Source organism: Acinonyx jubatus, chromosome A2 (assembly GCF_027475565.1).
Source record: "Acinonyx jubatus isolate Ajub_Pintada_27869175 chromosome A2, VMU_Ajub_asm_v1.0, whole genome shotgun sequence".
Taxonomy (NCBI): domain Eukaryota; kingdom Metazoa; phylum Chordata; class Mammalia; order Carnivora; family Felidae; genus Acinonyx; species Acinonyx jubatus.
Window position 1 is genome coordinate 153,556,409 of NC_069383.1, and position 18,273 is coordinate 153,574,681.

The following is an 18,273-nucleotide window of genomic DNA, read 5'->3' on the forward strand; positions in this document are numbered from 1 at the left end:
GCTTGCACAGTTTGGCAGTCATCACAGGGTATGCAGAGGATGTTAATTGTTGATGTGACTTCTCAATGGTAACAAGTTTTGTGAATTCTACTTGCTGTGTTGGGGGAGAGAAAAACAGGGCTATGGTTCAGGGTGTGCTATCAGCAGGTGCTGCTGAGGTAATGAAGACTATGAGGCAGTCTGGGTCCCCTCACCTTTGTGTCCCCAGAACCCACATGGGACCTGGATCAAAGGGATAGTTTGTGTTTGGACTGGCCTGGGGCTGGGACAGGCCTGGGCTCTGGGAGCCCCAAGGAGGCAGCTTAAAAAGAGCCTCAGAAAGTGGCCATGCAATGATGCTGCAAGACTATGGGACGGATAGTGGCTGCAAGGCACCGAGTCGCCCACATAGTTGGGTACCTCTGTGTGCAAGCGGGAACTGGAGAGGACAGACTCGGGGAAGGCAGTTTCAGTGTCCTTTCTCCAGCGTTTTCCAGTGGCAGTTTTTGAAAATGAGCTTGTTCTAATGCTTGCCTATGCGTGTTTGTCCTAGCTGGTTGCTTCCAGTGTCTCATCATAAATGTATGGGCATTAAACAACAAGGGGAAGTCAGCTTCTTGCTTGCAAAGAAATAGATTGCCAGAATGGACTTTTAAAAGTGGAAATGTTGGAGAATTTGTTACACCGGGATATAGTATATAGGGTAGCAGCACCAGAGCCCTTAGATTTGGAGTCGGACAGGTGTGGGTTCAGATCTTGGCTCACCTGGTCTGGCCTTGGGTGAGGGTCTCTGTCTCTTCATCTGTGAAAAGAGAATTAAACTTGCCTTTGAGGTTGCTTTGAATAGAGATTGTGTTTGTAAGCCAGTAGTGCTGGGCACAGAGTTGGGAACAGCGGCTGGGGTTGTCATCCCCGGCTGTGGCTCACCCACTGTACGTAGGTCCTAAAAATACCCAGAGCTCCTGGAGAAAGAGCCAGACACTTCATTGTCCGGGCGATGCCTGATGGAGTGCTCAGGGGCTCATGCTTGCCATCCTCATGGGCCCGGGGGTATTTGTTACCTCTGACGTCCCCATTACGTGAGCACAAACGGGCCATCCTCTTGTTGCGTGGTTTACAGGATGCAGACTGCGTGGTGGGGTTGCTGTCCTCTTGTGGAGTTTGAATCTGCATTGCCTTAGGTTGGCCCAGTTTATGGCTAGTTTTCAGGTTTGGGGTTGTAGTGTGCTGTGCCGCATAGCGGTCACCGGCGGAGAGGTGGGCAGACGGGAAGGGACAGCAAGCTGTCATCCCCCATTCAGGGCCTCACTTTGCCCAAGACACCCAGATGAGTCTCTAGAGATCCCACCCCAGATCCTGCTACCCCCGTTCCTTTTTGGAGGGGTGCAAGAGAGTGATGGCAGGCGGCTAGATCTGCTCCAGTTACTTCCATTTCAAGCCTCCTGGCCAGCCCACATTCCAGGAATATCCCCAGCCCTTTGCCGTTGTGTCCATGCAGGTGTGTCATAGCCCCACTAGGTAGGGTGACGGTCTCACTGATAATGTGCCTGTCTCCCCAGCAGCCGAGCAGTGGGTGGGCAGAGCCCAGTTCTTCTCTCTGTATGTCTGTGCAAGGAGGTGGGTTCAGTGCCAAACCTGGAGGATTGTCTGTCCTGGGTCCCCTTTCCTTCCCCTGCTGGCACCCCTATCTGGAGACACACTGCCATACTTGTGCAGAGTCGATGGATAGATGACAAGAGTAGGATAGCAGCCCTGACAGCCTGTGTGCAGCTTTGCCCGGCAGGTGGGCCCACCTCTTTGGGACACTTTGCTTTCTCCTCCCCTAGCAAAGGGGTCACTGCATTGTGTAAGCCGAGAATCAAAAACAGTTGGCGGCGGTACCTGTTGCCATTAAAGTATTTGGACCCTTGGAGCAAATTTTAACACCTGGGGGTTTATTCCTAAGGAAAAAAAAAATGAGAGAAGGAAGTTGTATGTTTGAAGATGTTCATTGCAACATTGGTTGCAATCAGAGAACCTGGAAGGAGATGGAATGTCCAGCAGTTGGAGAAGGTCAGGGAAATTATGAGGCATTGATGAAATATTTAGCTGTTAAACATGATCATTATGAAGATTATGTAGCAATAAGAGGAAGTGAGAGTTAAATGAAAAGAGAAAATAGCATCTGTAATGCAATTTCAACTACGTAATTGTCACTGTTTCTGGACAAGTGCCAGAAAGTCACCCACAGAAACGTTGCCGTGGCTCAGGTCAGCGGGAATGCAAGGGGCTCAGGGGAGACAGTCCTGCAGAGTTTGGCCTTTGGGGTCAGACCTGAGCCATGATGTTGGTATCTATCTCTAGGGCTTTTGGGAGTTCGAGAGGGCACACATGTGACAAACGTGGTGGCCCAGAAGATGCTCTCAGAGGAGAGGAAAACCAAAGGGACTGAGGAGACTCAGGGCATAAAAAGTTATGGAGCCATATGCAGGCACACTCAGACAAAGCACCTGACACAGTTGGCTAAAGAGGTGGGCTCAGGTCCACCATATCTGGGGGTTGAAATGAGAGTGTAAAGACCACACGCTTAAGGGGTTAGTGTGGGTGGGTTTATTTGGAGGCGCAGTGCCTGCCAGAGGGGAGGGTAAGGGGGGCTAGCGGGCGTTGGGCTTGTCTCTTTCCAGGGTGCTCCTGCTCCCAGCACACAAGCCTTGCAGGAGCAGGGTCCAACGAACGGGGGCGGGGGGGTGCCCAGTGGCCCGTGGATACCCCGAGTGCCTCTGAGATGCGGAAGAAGAGCCTCCAGGTGGGCGGTTGGAGTGTGGATGGAACACCGGGGCTTGCAATGCAGATACGAAGTGCGTGAGGTGGGACCGTGCAGGAAGTCAGGAAGCTCCGAGACGAGATGTGGAGACAGAAGGAAAGGATGTGGGGCTGGGGCTTGAGGAGCTCTGGGTGGAGGGAGATGAGGCCGCAGGGCGGGTGCCGGACGAGCTGTGAAGAGAGAGCAGGGGAGGCAAAGCGGGCAGCCCCTCTTCAGCTCTGCTGACAGGTTGCCCAGGCAAAGCTGTTTGGGTGCTCGGTGTGGTGGCAGGTAAGCTCCTCTGTGGTGTTACCATAGGTTGCAGTCAAATCCCTCCTTCTCTCTCTTCCCCTAATTGCGCTCCTGTATTTTTTTGCTGTGGCCGACGTGTTTGGTTACCCAACTGTATGGTGAGGATGAAAAGGGGAAAAAACAGGCTCAAGAAAATACGTCAGAAAATAGGTTTAAAATATTGAGGAAGTGATGTTAGCAAATGATACGTAAAAGGAAATACGGTGCATAGTGAAATCCTCTTTGTTCCCAGTGCCCCTCAGTGTTCTTTGCCTGCGTGCACTTAAGACCAGGAAAAGCCGCTGCAGGGCTTGTCCCGGAGTCCAGCCGGGACCCTGCTGTCCTTGGACCTTGGTAAAGGGGACCGCGGGACTCGCTGCGGGCTCTGTCCTCCGCCCGTCAGCCATGGGGTGGGCTCCTGGCCTCAGGGTCAGCTTGGCTGCTGCTTCCCCTGCTGTGAGATGCAGGTAGTTTGGAGCAAGACAGGAAGTGCTGCGGGAGTCCGCGCCGGCCCAGTGAGGCCTCCAGCAGCGAAGGCTGGCAGGAAGCAGTTGATTTGGCTCTTGGTGGCATGTGGCCTCGGGAGCTGTCGTGACCCTCCACTGTGCCCTCATCCTTTACCAGCAACCTCCCACTCATCCGCCATGGCAAGCAGTGCCGCCACCCAGCAGATAATGCTGTCACCGCTGTCACCAAGCCACCGTGGTGGATTGTGATGTTTGGTTTCTCTGTTCCTTTTATGTCTGGCTTTGCAGAAACCTCACACGGCTTCTTCTCCTTCCTTATGTAACCCTTTGGAATAATTCCAGGGTTGCCGAGAAGGTAAGTTGGAGAAAATATTTCTGGTTGTGGTAACTTCCAGTCCACTGTATTGAAAACGAAAGATTCTCCCCAAAGCCCTTGAGTCCTGCTGAGCAAATACGCTTGCCTGGAGGAGCAACAAAGTCTGTGCTGCCACAGCCTCAGGGGACGGGGAATAGCCAGCGTCTTCCTGCTCTGGCCTTGGCTTTCCCTCTGCCTCCCCCCCCCCCCCCCCCGCCCCCGCCCCAGGCAGTGGTGCCTTTTGCCTTGTGGCAGGGGACTTGTGCTTTTCTCCTTGCGGGAGCCTGGCGGTAGGTGGAGTGTGGACGGGTGGGCATCTGTGGCAGAGGCAGCACCAGCTTGGTGCAGGCTGACCGGTCAAGTCCTGGGCGAGGTTCAGCTGAGTGTGAGGTGTGTGAGTTTTTATTTTAGTTGACTTAATGTTTTCAGAACTGAGGGTTTGGTGATGTTCTCACAGCTGCTACCTTTTAAACCAGGTATGTTCCTCCAAGGCAGTGGTATGTAAAGCAGTTGACTGGAACCTGGGAAGTATCCTCTCCCCTTGCGAAATGTCACTGGTGTTGTAATCGGTCATTGGCCCAGCCCACAGAAGCTACTTGGTCCTTGTTGGAGCTGAAGCAGAATTCTTTCAGAAACCCTGGGTGACGGTGCTTCCTACTGTTTGCCTGCTGCCCCTTCTTTTCACCCTTCTTGTTGCTGCTGAGCCCCAGGTCACACTTGACGGTGCTAACTAAGGGTCTAGCTCAGCTGTCTGGAGGGAGAGTCAGGATTCCAGACAGATTTGGTCACAGGAGCTTAGTTCCCATTGGAGAAAACCGTGCAGAGGTGGGAGGGAAAAGAAACCTCAGACATATAGAGGCTATTTTCTTGTCAGGAGGATGGATACCAGTCGTTGCTCACGCCACTGTTTAGGGAAGAAGAGACGGACTGTCGTTCGCCTAAGATTTTCTGTAGATGTTGGGGCGGCTGGGTGGCTCAGTCGGTTGAGCGTCCGACTTCGGCTCGGGTCATGATCTCACGGTCCGTGGGTTTGGGCCCCGTGTCGGGCTCTGTGCCTACAGCTCGGAGCCTTGGAGCCTGCTTCCGAGTCTGTGTCTCTGTCTCTCTCTGCCCCGCCCCCACACGCACTGTGTCTCTCAAAAATAAAGAAAAAAAAAAAAATAAAAATAAAAAGATTTTCTGTAGATGTTCGTGGCCATGGCCTTTCTTCCATGTGAGCATGGGAAGGCGGCCCCCTCCCTTGGGTCTCCGGTTGAAGAATGGCAAAACCGTGAGGACAGGCTGAGGAGGGCACATGTCCTTAAGTTCAGCCTTTGGTGGCTGCTAAGCCTTTGATTTCACAACCTATGAGACGCTGTCACCGAGCTTCAGCCATAGTGTGTCCCCCTGAGGGCTGGGGCCCTGTTCTAAGCCACAGATCACCTATTTTAAGCCACAGTTCAGATTCACAGTGTGTTGGATGCACAGGTGTTTGTAGGGGCATGTAGAATGTCCCAGAAAAAAAAGCTGATGTTTATTGGTGCCTCCTGGAGCCTTGTTACATGCAACATCGAATTTGTTGTCTTTATGATACCGGTGGGATGACCAGGCGTGAGCCTCTTCATTTTAGTGAGGGGAGAAGGAACTTGCAGCTCCGCCTTCCACCCCCAGGGAGGTCTGGGGGGGCTGATGCCTCCCCTGCAACAAAAAAGTGTTCTTGCTCTTTGCCTACTGCCCCTTCTTTTCACCCATCTTGTTGCATGCATCATCTCCCTCCACAGTTGTTTTACAGCTTTATTGAAGTAGAATTGACCTATAGTAAACTGCACGTTGAAGGTGTGTAATTTGATATATTTTGACCTATATACCTCTGAGAAACTATCACCACAATCAGGGTAATAAACATATCCATCATTTCCAGAAGTTTCTTTTTGCACCTTTGTAATCTTCCCTCTAGTCTATCTCAGTCCCAGGCAACTGCTGATCTGCTTTCTGTCACTGTAGAATTTGCTTGCCTTTCCTAGAATTTTGTGAAATCATGCACTATGTGCTGTTTTTTGTTTTATTTTGGTCTGGGTTCTTCTTTCATTCAGCATATTTTCAGATTCATGCATCTGAAAACTCTATGTCAAGAGTTCATTCTTTTTTGTTGCTTTTTGAATACTGAGCAAGATCCGTTACTTCATCCTATGGATATAGTACAGTTCACTTACCTACCCCCTGTGTTGATGGACTTCCGGGTTAAGAATCTGCCCACATGTCTTCCCAGGTGATTATACCACATGATAACTTCCAGCAGTGTATGAGAATTCCTGTCACTTCACATCTTGGCCAGCACTTGGTGTGGTCAGCCTTTTTCACGTTAGCTCTTCTAATAGTTTTGTAGTGATGGTTTTAAGCATTTTCCTAATGACTAATAATGCTGAGCATCTCTTCATGTGTTTATTTCCCATGCATGTCTTTTCTATGAAAGATTTGAATATTCAAACCACTTTTCCTTTTTTTTTTTGGAATTGGGTTCTTTGCCTACTCATTGAGTTGAAAGAGGTTTTTTTAAATGTATTCTAGATGCAAGTCCATTCTTAGATATGTGATTCATATATATTTTCAACCTGTCTGTGGCTTGCCCCCCCCCCTTTTTTTCATAATAGTGTCACGTTTTGAAGAGCAAAGATTTTCAGTTTTGATGAAATCCACTTTATGTTTTCTCTAAATTTTATGCTTTTTCTGTTATATTTTTAGTCCTTCCCAAGCCCAAGGTCACTAATATTTTCTTCCCGTGTTTTCTTCTAGATATTCTATAGTTTTAACCCTTACATTTAGGTTTATGATCTATCTTGTGTTAATGTTTGTATATCTTGTGAGGTAGAGGTCAAGGATTTTTTACTTGTTGTTTGCGTACGGCTATCCAATTATTCTAGCACTGTTAATTGAAAGATTATTCATTCCCCCATTGAATTGTCTTAATACCTTTGTTAAGAATCAGTTGACCATGAATGTGTGGGTCTGTTAATGGATTCTGTTCTGTTCCCATTGGTCTGTTTGTCTGTCTTTACTGTTAGTACCACACTGTCTTAATTATAATCTTCTGATTTTCTTTTTTTTCCAATTTCTTGGCTATTCTAGGACCTGTGTGATTCCATATACGTTTTAGAATCAACTTACTAGTTTCTCTAAAAGACCCTGCTGGAATTTGGTTGGGATTGCATTGACTGTGTAGATCAATTTGGGGGAGAAATGGCATCTTAACACTATTGACTCTTCCAGTCCATTAACTGTGTGTATCTCTCCGATTATTGATGCTTCTTTTAATTTTTCTCAGCCATATTTTGCACTTTTCACTGTTGAAGGCTTTCATGTCTTTTGTCAGATGTATCCTTAGGTACTTTATATTTTTAATTGCTATTATAAATGGAATTGGGCTTTTTAATGTTTATTTATTTTGAGAGAGAGCACATATGCAGGTGCATGCACGGGGGAGGGGCAGAGAGAGGGGGGAGAGAGAGACTGCCAAGCAGGCTCGATGCTCAGCACGGAGCCTCATGCGGGGCTTGATCTCACAAATATGAGGTCAGGACATGAGCTGAAATCAAGGGTTGGGTGTTGAACCAACTGAGCCACCCAGGTACCCCTGGAATTGGTTTTTTAAAATTTCATTTTCTGAATGAAAATGCATATAGAAGTACAGTCGAATTTTGTATTGAACTTGTATCCTGCAGCCTTGCTAAATTCACTTGTTCTGGTAACTTTTTTGGAGATGCTGTAAGATTTTCAATATAGACTTCTGTTATTTGTGAATAAAGACCATTTTACTTCCTTCTTTCCAATCTAGATGTCCTTTTTGTTGTTGTTGTTGTTGTTTTCCCCTTTTTCTTGCCTTATTACATTGACTGGAACCTCCTGACAAGACTGAATAGAACATATCCTTGTCTTGTACCTGTTAGGGGGAAACATGGAGCCATTCACCATCAAATATGACGTTAGCCGTGGATATTGTCAAAACACTTTGTCAGACCAAGGAGGTTCTCTTCTGTTCCTAGTTTGCTCAAAGTTTTTATCAGGAAGACATGCCCAATTTGGTCAAATATTTTTTCCATATCTTTTGGAACAATCACAAGGCTTTTTCATTTTTAGCCTCTTAATATGGCAAGGGACTTTGATTTTAAAATGTTATCTGCCACTCTCCCCCCTCCTCTAATTTCTAGTTTTCTTTGGTATCTTCTTTCCTGGGTTAGGCATGAAGACTTTCCTTACCTTAATTGTTCCATTGCCCTCCTTCAAGCCGGCTGTCGTTTTCTGCCCAGGTCACCTGTATACTTGCTAATGGCCTGTTGCATGGAATCAGGCATGGGCTGACTGCCCAGAATTAACAGCTTAGGTCAGAAATGAACCTGTGGCCAGGTGTTTAATGGGTGCCCTGGCTTCCATGCTGGGGAAACAGCATAATACCTACTTGGGGGTGTGTGGCCTCAAAAGAGGCCATGGTATATGGTAAGAGACATATGCCCAGCACAGTGCTGGCCAGCAGTGCCCAGGCAGTAGGTGCTGCCTGCCTGTCTCTCCAGTAACGTCCAAGCTTCCTTCTTCTTGGGGACACTGAGCTGCGGAGGTACTCCTTCCCTGGAAGCTGCAGAGCACACTTGTCCTCCCCAGACCTGACCTCTGCCGGGGGCAGGAGTGTGTGGACACGTTTCTCTGTGAGCTTTGAAGCAGAGGTATGCCGGGGCTTGTGCGGCAATTCTCTGCGGGGCCTCAGAGTGGTCTGTGCCACTGTGGGGGAGCCAGGGACTGACTCTGCAGTGCCTTCTCCTCCTCTTCAACCCCGCAGCTCTGGCATCAGCTTCTGGGACAGGATGGCCTTTAAGGTCATCCAGAAGGGCGCCGGTTGTGAGCTTTACATTTTACGGAATGCATGTGCAATGATTGCATCTTAGTTACCCCTCACCCAGGTCCAGGAATAGAGCATTTGTTTCCCCAGAAGCCACCCTTGCTCCCTGTCTAAGCAGCTCCCCATCCCCAGCTTCCCTGACTTTGGTCACCACTGAGAAGTTTTGCCTGCTTGGGAGCTTTCAATCCAATGTAGAATGCATTCTTTTCTACTGGACTTTTTCACTGGACACTGTTTGGAGATTTATCTTTAATGTTGTGCGTAGCAGCAGCTTGCTCATTCCACACTAAATGGATAGACCGTGATTTGGGCATCCATGATGCTGTTGACGGCCATTCAGGTGGATTTTAGTTGGGGCTGTTCTGAATACATGCTCCATGCGTGGGTGTTCACATTTCTGTTGGTATGCGCCTCAGAGTGGAATCGCTGGGTCACGGGCTATGCGTGTCCATCCTTATATGACATTTGACACAATGTACAGATTCACCTTTCTGTTCCATGGGTGACTGTGTCCTTGGTTCTCTCCACGGTGGCCCTGTTACAGGACTGCCTGCTGAGAAAGTCCCTGTGCCCACTGTGGTTCCTCCAGCTCCACACAGATACACAGAGCCCTTGAGCTGTAGGGCAATAGGTGAGGGGTCTTGGGCCTGATCACCTCCCAAGTGTAGGAGGTGACTCCTTTCTGAGTGCTACTGTGTGCCAGGCAGCATCCTGGACGTCCATGTGTGTCTCTTGTTCCCCCTCTAGGAGCCTGTAGGAAGCCTCTGTCATCCTCCCACTTAGTGGCTAAGGAAACAGCCGAGTGGGCTGGGTGGGTGGGCAGGATCAGAGGCCATCCACTGACCTCCGGTGCAGTCTTCTCTGGTGCTTTCTGCCCTGGAGCACTTGATACGGAGTTCATGGCCTAATGGGCTGAGGTGGTGTCCTGGCTGATGGCTGCCATCCAGTTTAGGACAGGCACACCTTCATTAGTTACGTTTAAACCCTGGTGGGTTTGCTGATCTCAGATTCCTATTTAAAAGGAGACGAGGGGGCACCTGGTGGCTCATAGGGTGGAGTGTCTGACTTCGGCTCTGGTCATGATCTCATGGTTCGTGGGTTCCAGCCCCGCGTCGGGCTCTGCGCTGACAGCTGGGAGCCTTCTTGGGCTTCATTCTCTCTCCCTCTCCCTCTCCCTCCCCCACCCTCTCCCCCTCCCTCCTCTCTCCTCTCTCTGCCCCAACCCCACTTGCATTTTCTCTCTCTCTCTCTCTCTCTCTCTCTCTCTCTCTCTCTCTCTCAAGATAAATAAATAAGCTTTAAAAAAAATAAATAAAAGGAGACAAGAGCTCCTTGATACCTAACCCGGAGACTTGCCAAATGACTTAACCAGTGTGGCCCCCACTCAGGTTCTGGCAGTTCCTGTTGCTCTTTTCCTGTCCACCCAGCACAAGGAACGTGGTGACCTTGTGGGAGTGCTCAGGAAAGTGAGGGCCACCAGACCCTGAATGTTACGCACATGTTACACACTCTTACTGCTAACCAGGGGCATCTTGGACTTCCTGTGTGGCGTGGTCACTTTTGCCCGGCCTACTCCTCCTTTTTAAAAGCACTCTCTGGATGTAGCCGCAGTTCCGGTCCCCCTGCACCTGGGCTCCTGGCCGCTCAGGTGAGCCTTGGTTGTGGTGCTTCCCTTTTGCTTCTGTTGTTGCCTCTGGCCGTCTCCATCCACACCTCAGGCCTGGGCCACACTTGCCTTCCTGCATACTCCAGGCCTGCCGTAGTTGCTTAGGAAGCAACTGCTGACTTGTTGGGGGAATTCTGGAGTATTCTTGGTTCCCAAGATCCTATAGCGGCCCAGGTTGGTAGACTGGTAGCCTGGCACCATGCTGGGCACTGCACTGCCTGAAGGGATCTCAGAGACCACAGAGCAGGCTGGTGGTGGGTAGGCAGAGTGCACCTGACCTGCCCCCCCCCCCCCCCCCCCCCGGTGGGCACAGTCTCTCAGGACGGTGGTCAGCACACCCGTTCTGGGTCTGCAGAGATGATGTGTGGTTTTCCCAGCATTTCCCTCGGGCTTCCCTGCTCATGGGGAGGAGCTGGGCTGACTGGTGGCCGCTCTTGCTTCAGTCCAAATTGGGCCAACAGTAGAGGCCGGGCTCAGCCCCGTGGCATCTTTGCGCAGCCCCCCCGCCTGGCCCTTTCCCGCCCAGCCCCACCACCGGGTGTCTCACGTGGCAGTGCTGGAGCGCACCCCTGTCACCTCGATGGTTTGCTTAACGGTCTCTTGGAGGTTGGCCCCTATGAGTTCCTGTAAAGCTGGCTGGGTCTCGCTTTGGATTGTCTGTGTTCTCCATGCATGTGGGTCGAACGCTGTGGGTGCCCCTCCTGTGGGCATCGGGCCATTATGTCTGGCACAGCTGGTATTCTTCCTGGCTGTTCCTCTGGGAGTGCCAGGGTGGGAAGGAGAAACCCTGACCGGAGTGCTGTCTGTCGTCGGATGCTCTGCTACCTGGACCCCCCCTGCAAACAAGTGCTCTGCTTGGCCTTCTGACTTTGCAGTTGTATCAGTGCAGGAACGAACCAGTTCACGGATGACACATTGAGAGCTCTTGTACTCTCAGAAGGGACCGGATCGTAATGAGAATTGTGTGTGTCCTGTTGACCTGATTCAGAGGTCAGGAAAGTTTAAGTACATAGTTTCGCTGGAGAGAGCTGCTGAAATAAAAAGTAGGAGGGAGAGAGGAACATTTTGGGGACTGCTGCTGCGGGGAGAGTGCTGCCTCTCCTGCCCTCCCCACCCCCTCACCTGCTAGCCTCTCCCTCAGTGGTGGAGGATGGCAGCCGCTCATGCTGGCCGCTCATGCTGACGGGGAGCTCCGGCCACTGCCCTGGGCTTCCTTTTCCTGTGCTGTGCTGCTCGTGGGATGCAGGCTGCTTGGCTCGCTCTCTGGGCCCAGGCTGGGGTTTCCATCCCCTTGGCTGAGTTGCAGCTGCAGTTACATGTTCTGGTCGTGGGTGCTCTGTGGGCTGTGAGTGTGACAATCAGGGCCATGCACGCAGTGGCCATGCTCCAGCTGTGGACACTCCTGGGGAGCAGATGGGCCCCTCTGATGAGGAAGTGCTTTTGTGCTTTTGCAAGTGTTGAGCTTGGCTGCTGCAGCTGGGACACAGCCCCCCCACCCCCACCCCCCCATGTCCTTCTTCCTATAAGAAGCCATGAATGAGAGAGATTTCACCCCTGTGGGTGCAAGGCTGCCACTGGGGGCCTGGCAGAAGAAGGCATCTTGGCCAGGCAGAGTGCAGATGACCTAAGGGAGTTTCCTCTTACTCCTGCTTGGCTGTGGAACCAGGCAGGGCACAGCAGGGCCAGGAGGATGCACCTTCCAGAGCCAAGAGGGAGGATCAAGCCACACTGACTTCTTTTCCTTCCTCAGGGGGACAGGGTGGGACATGGGCTGGGCTCAGCCAGGATCTTTGGGGGGTGCAGGTGCCACCATCTCTCGCACCAGCTCGCGGCAGAGGCAGTTTGAGTCACAGAAAGAATGACACCCACCTGGGAACATGGTGTGCAGCATCAGAAGCAGGAAAGCTTGTGTGCGCCATTGCCGGGGCCTAGCGGGAGGCAGGCTTGAGTGCTGTTGTCGTTTACCAAGTGGCCTGCTGCTTAGGGTGAACACTGGGGGTGAGCTGAAGCCCCTGTTATGCTGGATAGGTGTGTGGGTCTCCCTGGCTCTAGGCTACCCTGGAGGGAAGGCAGAGGCAGCCCGGAGATGTGCTGGGCATGAGGGCACTGGCCCTGGGTGGCTCAAGAAACTATAACCTGTGCGTTTACTTGCTGGGGCAAGTTGGGGAGAGTATGTGGGCGGGATGCCAACGTCACCAGCCTGGTGGCATCTGGGTGCCCTCCCTCACCTCACCTAGTAAAGCACCTGTGTGTGATAGGCAGAGTCTATGCCAGGCTGGTATAAGACCGCACTCCACCACCTTCTAGCTGTGTGATGAACCTTGAATCTTCATTACCTTCTCAGACTCTCAGTTTCTTTATCTGTAAAGTGGGCTTTCAAGGATGAAAAGCTAGAGAGCTCAGCTTCCTGGGGGAACCCAACAGCCCGATGAGAATCTGGCTTGGGTGGGCCTGCCCTGGCTCATTTCCATTGGGCCCCACCAGTGCTCAGAGCTCAGGAGCACAGGGTTTCCCCTTTGCCACCATGGCTGCACACATCCAGCTTAATTCCTGAGAGACTGGGGATTTGAGACAGAGTGGGAACCCTTGATGCATGGAGAACAGAATGGTCAGCCATGGGCTCAGAGACTCTGAAGCTTAGTGTTTCAGTTCCTGTTTCACATGGGGTTGGAAATCCCCCACAGGGTGCTAATTAATTACTCAGGGCCTGGGGTTTACCTGCATATCCCCTGAAATAGGGGAGGAGAAGCTGGTCAGGGGTGGGTGTACCCCACTGCACTGGCCCCAGCTCTGCATACAGATCCAGGGTCAGACCAGTGATCCTATTCACAGGGCAACTTTGAGACATGTGATGAGGGCCAGTTAAAGTCTTTCCATTGGGTTTGGTTTTAAAGATGATTCCCTGTACCCTGCTGTCGGCAGGTTTTCTGAAGCCAGTTTGGTGTCCTGGACTCTGGAGAAGCCAGTGGCATCCCCGGGTTTCAGAGGGCAGCCACAGGGCAGTGTTGGCCAGCTGTCCCTTCCCTGGGTTACTGTTGCCCTGGCCTGGCCCTGCTGTGAGGTGCTCCCTGACTCTGACCTCCCCTGGCTTCTGACCTCAGGCCTGTGTGGACACGGACACTCTAGCATCCACAGATGGGCGAGGGCTTTGGTATGGCTTGGGGCTTGCCGTCACGTCAGAAGCCTAGGCCCCCTCTCGCTGACTTCTCCTTCCCTGGCCTCAGCACCCTGGGAACCCAACCACAGAACCTGCCCTCTCCGTGGGCACGGCAATCCCCAGCTCTCTGGAGAGCCCCCCAGGAAGCTGTTTGGCCCATGTCTGGGTGGGTGTCTCCTGGACCCTGTGGCATCTTCCCTATCTGAGGGCAGAGAGCAGGTCTGGATGCAGGAGGAGTTCTGGCTCTCTGGGCTCTTTGCAGGGAGGCATGGACCCACCTTGGGAGAGCAGACCCCAGACCCCTTTCCACTCTAGGAGGAGTGTTTACACCGAGTCCGTTGAGCAGCAGCCCAGCAGCCTGCGGGGGGCTTGGTGAGGAGCTCCAAAGATCGCACCAGCTAGAACATACCCAGTAGTTTGAAGAGCTTGAGGGGGCCAGAGACAGGCTCACTTGGAGGGAGACAGCATCCCAGCAGCCCTCGGCCCCTCTCCCCATGCAGGTGCCGGGTGGTGCAGTGAGAAGCCACCGTGTGGAATTGAAAAACAAGTATTTGTTCACTTCATCTCTGCACCGCTGCCAACTGCCGTCTCATTCCAGACCCAGTGAAATCTTCCACGTGTTAGGAAATGGGTGTAGTTTGTAACCTTTTAGATTTGTGGCAGGTTTCAAACCTAAAAGTAGAGAGAATAATGTAACCGTGCCCCTGCTCCAGCAGGTACCGATTTAGAGCCAATCCGCATTGCTTCGTCTCGTCCCCTTCTGCGCCCCACATTCAAGGGGATTTTGCAGCAGATTCCAGGGTGCCTCGTTTCTTCACTAAATACTCTAAAACGTGTCATAAAAAGATGAGGATGAGCAGTGTGCTTTAATGGTTCACACAGCGCAGTGTGCTGTGGAGTGCGGTGCACATTCCTCGTTGCTCCCACTTGACCGTGGGTGTGGGAGGACGGGGGTGTCACCAGCCTCAGGCCTGAGCAGTATGGGAGCGTCCTGTGCTCCGTGGTCCAGACTCGCACCCAGGCCGCTGCTGCGGGGTGCCGTCCTCTCCTTTGGACTGTCGCCTGTACGTGTCCAGACCCCCTTCTTCCTGTTCACTGTGAGTCGAGCAGCTAACATTGCCGGTTAGCCTGGCTGCCGGTGACTTGGCGTGCCCTGAGGGCACCCCCAGGAACCAAGGCCTTTCTGCTTCCTTTGTGCCTGTTCTTGGTTATCATGCGGTGGGAAGTCCCCATAAGAGCCCTGGGAACTGGTTTGGTGGTGAGGAGCATGTGTCCCTGGGGTGGCCCGTAGGTGTGAGGGAGGATGTGCTTTCTTTCTCCCTATGCCGGAGTTGGGAGGCGCCTTGTTTAGGGGGTGCCTGTGTATTTGATGCTGGAGACGCTGGCTGGCACAGCTGTCTGTGTGACGTTGACTTTCCTGTCTTATTGAGGATACCTGATTGTGCCCGTCAGCCTCCAGTCTAGGATCCGAAGGCACTCCGTGAGATACTTAAGGAGTCACTTCCGCCAGTAATCACCTGCCGACTTCCTGCCCTGCCTTGGAACAGACCTCTGGGGTCCTCTCTGTGTCACCACTGCCCAGCCTTCCCCACCTGCCCTGCCTGCTCCTTGTACTTCCAGAGTAGTCCTCCCCCACTCCTGACACCTTCCTTGCCCAACCGCCATGTGCACAGGGTGGGGCAACCACCACCACCACCCTGTGGGCTCCTTGGCCGGGTGATTAATTGTTTCCAATAAAGAGGGTGGTCTTAGAGAGTAAGTGGGCTTGGAATGGTGAGCAGCTCACATGGGCAGTCATCATTGGTAGAAAGGGGAGGTGACACTCGGCTTCATTAATTGTTAAGGAAATACAAATTAATCTGCATCTGTTGAAGGAACCTTAATGAGAAAATGAGAGACTTCGGGCGCTCAGACATCCTTCATTTACGAATTCCGCCCCTTTTGGGACAGCCCTTTGGCAGGTGGTTTTGAGAGGTGTTCTTGTTTTTGTTGAGAATGAATCCCAGGGGAGATAGCCAGCGCAGGAAAGGGCCACCGGTGCAGGTGTGCCAGGCTGTTCCTGACAGCAAGAGGTTTGCACGTGGCCCTGGGACTCTGGCCTGCAGAGCTGCCCAGAGCCTGCCGTGAGGTTCAGGCGTGTATGGGACCCAGGGCTCTAAATATACCAGGGTGAAGTCACTGGGGTGGAGACAGGCCATGTGGCAAGCCCAGGAGCCCAAAAGGGCTGGAATCCCAGGGCTGGGGACAGGGAGACGGCGGCCTCGCTGTCCCTGTGGTACCAGCCTCCTCACTGCCCCGTCTCCTCTTGCTCAGGGTCCCTGTCTGTGGCGCGTCAAAGGCATGTAAGTGATGGAGTGTCTCCTCTCAGACCCCTTCCCTCAGTGCAGCTTGGAGTAGGTTTTGGGGGCCATCCAGATGTGTTCCCGGACACGGCCCTGAATGAAAACACTGCGAGGGGAGGCCTTTGTTGCCAACGTGCAGATTGGACCCCGTGGCATAGGGGCAGCTTTGTGGGAGCTCTGACAGGCAGAGTGAGGGCCACTGTTGTTGCTGTGTGGTCACTGCAGTTTACACTCAGAAGAGACACCAGGAGGGGCACCTGAGTGGCTCAGTCGGTTGAGCATCCGACTTTGGCTCGGGTCATGATCTCACGGTTCGTGCATTCAAGCCCCGCGTCGGGCTCTGTGCTGACAGCTCAGAGCCTGGAGCCTTGTTCAGTTTCCATGTCTCCCTCTCTCTCTGCCCCTCATTCTGTCTCCCTCAAAGGTAAATAAACATTAAAAAATTAAAAAAAAAAAAAAAAAAAAGACATCAAGAACTTGAGGTGGCGGGTAGAGGCGACAGCTTCCTTCAGCTGCAAAGAAGGCAGATCAGAAAAGCCGAGGAATGCATGTGGCCAGCAGAGTAAAAGCCCCAAAGGATGTCTGCATCCTAGTCCCCAGAACCTGGGCACGTGGTACCTTGTGTGGCAGAAGGGACTATGTGGGTGTGAAGGGTACATACCTGGAGTATCGAGGTGGGCCCAGCCTAATCAGATCCTCAGAAGTAGAGACCCTTGCCTGGCCGGGTCAGAGAGGTGTAGTGTGAGGACTTGGTGCTGTTGCAGACGTGGGAAGTGAACTGAGATGCCATGAGCTGGGGAATGCAGTGCCCTCTAGAAGGTGAAATGGCCTTCAGTGCCAGCCAGCCAGCCAGCAGGAAAAGGGAGCCCTCAGTTCTATAGCAAGGAGGCGTAATTCTGTCAACACGGAAAGGAATAGGAAACGGCCTTGAGAACTTCCCTGAAAGGAGGGCGGCTTGCCTACCCTCCTGTGCTGGGTCTCAGCACAGGGCGACCTGAACCACATTACTGTCCCCCCCCCCCCCCCCCCCGCTGCCAAACTGACATGATATATATACTCATGTTGTTTAAGCCTCTCCTTCTGTGATCATGTGCATCATTTTGGCAACAACCGGAAACTGATACACCACAGTACTGGCAAGGACTGGGAAACAGGCTTTCCCTCCTTCCTCTCCTATAGTGGGCCTGGAATTGGAGCCGCCTCCTTGGGGGCTAATTACAATCCTTCCTGGTCCTTGTGCCAATAGCCCCTCTAGCAGTTTGTGTGTTAGCCCAGGATCTCCTCTAGTAAAGGTAGGGATTGCAACCTTGTTTGTAACAGTAAGTGGAAAAGGGGGGACACAGCTCTGCTCAAGTACCCCCCCCCCACTCCACCCTCACCCCACTGGAAGCAAGAGGGAAGGGGGGATGTCTGCGATGCTGGTTGTTTCTGATGTTAGTGAGAAAAGCAAGGCGTAGAATCATGTTTTGCTTTGTTGTTGTTGTTTTTAATGCACGGTAAGTGTATATACAATGCAAGGAATATTTTTGGAAACCTACAGGGAACCGTGGTGGTGGTGGCTGGGTGGGACATGTACCTTTCCTCGTGCCCTTCCCGTTCACCTGCATGCTCCGTCCAGTGTGTGTGGGCGTGTGATGGGCTCACTGTGTGATCTTGGAAGGGAGGGGGGGCTTCCTCCTGGCATATGGGCTCCCCCAGCCGGCCAGCCCACCAAAACCTGCAGCTGCTGGGGGTTGTTGAGCTGAGGGAGCTCTTCACCTTTTCCAGAGCTGCGTCCTTCACTGGGCACGCTTTGTCAGTGCTCCCGGGCTGTTTGCCTCTTGAGGTGAGTGGAAGTTCTCAATCTCGATGAAGCCCAGTTTGTCAGGCTTTTTTCTTGGGCAGTTACTGCTTTGGGGGGTCTTAAGAAATCTTTGTCTACCCCAAGGTTGCAAAGATAGTCTCCTGTTTCTTTGAGAAGACTTAAGAGTTTTTGCTTGAGTGTGTGTGTGTGTGTGTGTGTGTGTGTGTGTGTGTGTGTGTGTGTGTTGTGTGTGTGTATTTTTTAAGTAAACTCTGTGCACAACATAGGGCTCAGACTCGTGACCCCAAGACTAAAAGTCACGTGCTCTACCAACAGAGCCAGCCAGGGGCCAAGTCTGACAAATTTTAAATTTAATTTGTGACTTGGCTCTGATGTTTGGTGTAAATGGAATCATGCAGTCTGTATGTTCTGTGACTTCACTCCCCATGGTCTGAGCTTTGTCTTGTCGATGCACTGAAACTACAGTTGATCATTTCTGTTGCTCTTGGAATTTTCATTCTGTTCCGTTGACTCTTGGAAGACACTGATGTCATAACGTTTGACCACCTGACCCGCACCTTTGT

General features: G+C 52.0%; 1 protein-coding gene across 3 annotated transcripts in view; it reads left to right on the forward strand.

Moving 5' to 3' along the window:
* The window catches only part of MED26 (mediator complex subunit 26), a 52,485-nt gene that overhangs the window by 26,210 nt on the left and 8,002 nt on the right, over window positions 1-18,273 (forward strand). The window contains exon 1 of one of the 3 annotated variants that reach the window (XM_027038249.2): window positions 2,666-3,874. The exons of the other annotated variants lie outside the window; for them this stretch is intronic. The gene's annotated coding sequence lies outside the window, so the exon portion shown is untranslated. Of the gene's footprint in view, window positions 1-2,665; window positions 3,875-18,273 lie in introns of those variants that run through there. 3 annotated transcript variants of the gene reach the window in all.